Source organism: Brassica oleracea, chromosome C1 (genome assembly GCF_000695525.1).
Source record: "Brassica oleracea var. oleracea cultivar TO1000 chromosome C1, BOL, whole genome shotgun sequence".
NCBI lineage: Eukaryota > Viridiplantae > Streptophyta > Magnoliopsida > Brassicales > Brassicaceae > Brassica > Brassica oleracea.
Window position 1 is genome coordinate 15099604 of NC_027748.1, and position 3971 is coordinate 15103574.

The window sequence follows — 3971 nt, forward strand, 5'->3', positions numbered from 1 at the left end:
ACATAAAACATAAATAAAGTATTTAAATCAAAACTAACATTTAATTATTTTTTTTAATTTTCCTCACCATCCTAATAATTACAAGAATAAAATACTAAAAACATTTCATATCTCTTATTTGCATTTAATCAGATTTAATTTATAAATTTAAATTTGAATGTTTAATAAATCAGAAATAATAAGGAAAACAAGAGCGTAGTCCGAGAAACCATCTAATAACTTTTATAAACTAATCAAAAATAATGTAGGAAAATTAATACTCACCACAATACCATTTAATAGTATTTTAATTCAAGACTTTCATAAATGTTATTCAAAATTTCAAATGAAAATTAAATATACAAAAGTATAACATAGGCGTAAATTAACAGCCGAAGAAAATAATATCATACTTCATTTTTCTTCTTTGGTGTTAGCAGTGCAACTCATTTTTGGTTTCACAAAATTGTAAATATATTTTATAACATCAAAAATATGGTATATAGTAAGAGAAATCCATCCAGGTATACTTTAAATTCTCTAAGAAAAACTATTCAAAATGTAAAATCTTCTGTTAAAATTATATTCTCAGACATTGAAAATCACTGTGGGTTTATTTACACAATACAGTTTTAAATATGGGAGTTGAGGCTTATATGCTGGTAACACTGCTTGGGCTAAGATGATCAAACAATGGTGAATGAGCCATTGTCATTAACCACAACCACCAGTTTTATTGTTGTGTGTGTCGTTTGTTTTTTCACTGTGGTTCAAAGAAGGAAGGTGCAAGTCTGGGTTCTCACTGACCATCCAATATTGCGGCATAGAGTTTCATTATAAGCAGCAGATTTCATGTTTACTTTTTTTTTAATATGGATCATCGTTTTAATTTGGTTGCCATTTCTGATTTGTTTTGGTTTGTTTTTGAATTTGGATTATATTGTCAAATATATGGTCAGGTCTCTTGTGGCTGAATCAATAGTCTAATGAATTTGTGTGTTATCTATACTTCTGAAACATATGAGCTTCCACGCTACTTCAGGGGCATAGTTGGTCGTGTGGCAAACTGGATCTAAGATGGCAATTGTAGACTCAGTGGAATCGACTACACCTCCCATCAATAAGCCTCCATGGTACGTAACACTTATCTCTTCTTTTGTATGATTATATAGCATTTTGCAAAGTTCATCAGATATGTGTAAAACATAAATGTTACTCATAAATATGGGACGTAGCAGAAGACGGTGAAAGACCTTTCATCACTTTCAAATATCACATATCTGGTCAAGAAGAAGGTCCCTACATCTATATATGGGATTAACGTTGCGGAAAAGATTTTTTTTTTCATCATTTATCTTATACGTCTTGGATAGGTTATCCTGGTGCAGTTTCTAACACACCGACATACATTCTCATGTCAGAAACTACCATGGAACTTAACATGGAGGCATCTGCAGAGAACAAAAACACTCCGATTAACTGAGATCAGAATACATACTGGAACTTGGTGGGTAATGACTCATGGAACATTCTTGACCACATGATACAGATTTGGGGTCCACATATCACCCATGTGGATCAACACACAGATCATGCGAGATCCTTACGGGAAAGGGATCTCCTTTCGCTTCCACCACAAGAAATGGATAGGCGAGTCTACAGGAGAGGTGGGTATCGGATACGATCATAACTACGTATTGGACTGTCCTGATCATGTGAAGGACGATGCGAGTGAACAAGTGGTTTTACATGGATGTGGTTTGGGTAACTGATTGGAATAACTAGCCGTTTAAATTATTTATGTCTTCATATATATATAAATTTTAAAAGTCACGGTTACTATATATTTACAAAGAGACTTGGATTTTTCCAGAGACTTGGATTTTTCCAGAGACATGTTCATTTTCTCATTCAAAAATAATATTCCAAAGCTTTGGTCTATTGAATTGTTTTTGACTATCCAAAAACAATATAGGGAGTTTTTGACTCATTAACACAAATAAGTATTGCTGACTCAAAAGTAATTGATTTACACAAAATATTATAAATTTTTAACGTTATTGATAATCAATTATCTAAACTATCGCTTTAAATATATGGTACATCAAAATAAATTTTGGACTATAACTTTTCTTTGAATAGTTTTAAGATTAAAAATTAGTCAGACTCTTATGTAGAAGGATTAACTTATTGTTGGATCTATAAAAGTACGGACATTATGGTAACGTCATAAATTTTTGTATTAAAATTATAACAAGCTTATAGACATTATTAAAAAAGTTTAAAGAAATATTGAAGAAAAAATATTAAAATACAGAAAATAGTATTACATCACTTCATATAAAAAGAAAGAGGAGTTGAACGACAAAGGAAAAAACCGGGACATTTGCTAAAAACAACCTAAATATTCGAGTCAAACCTAAAATTGTACCCCACTTTCAGTCAAATGCAAAGCCAACCTAAAGGGATAGTGAAAGTACTATTTAACCCTTATGACCAAACATAAAAACATAAATATATTTTCCGTTTTTATCCTTCGGAAGTCTACACGTAATAAAAGAAGTCTACATATATATAGACTTTCTACGAAGTCTACCTTATAGACTTATTTTGGAGTCTACACTCTAATTTGATCTAATAATTTGATTTTGAAAATGTATAAAAATAATTATTGTGATATTTTTAACTAATCATCAATATAATGGATAATATGAAGTAAATAAATTAAAATTTCATATAATTGAAAAATTTTGAAAAAATTCAATATAATGGTTATCATGTGTTAGACAATGTTCATAGTTTAAAAACAAAAGGTTCTAACATGTTATGTCTTTTAGTGGTTGATTTCATAGGGTTAGATTTTAGATTTTGTTTTGATTTTGTTTTATTAATTTAAATCTGCATATTAATGTTTAGTAGTTTATATTTTGTATAGTTGAGACTTTTTGATTATCAAGCAAAACATTTAGGGTTTGAAATTTGTGGTTTAGGGTATCGTAGCCCTACAATAAAGTCTATTTATTTGAAGACGTCTTTTTAGACAATATTTTTCAATTTTTTTTACAAAAAATCGTTATATTTAAACTAAGTTAAGTTCCTTAAAAATAAAAAAAAATGAAATCATAAACTATAACTATTAAAAAATAAAGAAATAAATTTAGTAAATCATATATTAAAATTATTAAAATAATAAAGAATAAGCAACAATAATGAAATTATTATAGTAGACTTCTAAAAAAGTCTACTATATTATAGTAAAATCAACTCCAAAATTTTAAGTTTATTAGACTTCAAAAGAAGTCTACATCATCGTAAATTTTAACCTAGTTACATTTTTGTCTCCCTATATAAACAAAATTAATAGAGTCTCTCTCTAAAGTGGTTGCACAAGTTTTTAAAACTCTCTCATTTCTCTCTAAAACTCTCTTCCTCCTCCCTAAAATTCTCTCAATTTCTCTTCTTTCTCTCTAAAATTTTCTCAAGTCTTTCTCACAATGTTATCTTGTCATTTTAGATATTATGATTCATGGTTTTCATCTTCTCCTTTAAAAAAATGTAAGGTTTAGATCTATAGATTTTAAATATGTATTTTTATGTTATTTATTTCTAACAATATTATCTTTTTTTGTAGGTATTATCACTCATGGATTTCATTTCTCCTCTAAAAATGTAAGTTTTAGATTAATATGATTTTAAATTAATTTCCTACTAGTTTATCTTATAAATTCTATTTTGAAAAATATTTTCAGATTTAAAATTATTTTCAAATTTCAAAATGTATAGATTTTTTCAGATCTGAAAATTATCAGACAGTGTAGACTTCCAAAGAAGTTTACTAAAGCTAGTAGACTTCATATGAATTTTACTAAACCACAAAGTTTAAGCAGACTTCGTTACGACGTAGACTTCAATTGCAGTCTACCTTTGTAGATTTACAAAGACGTGTACACTTATTATCTAACACCAAAAATTTCTAGTTGGCTCTGACTTGA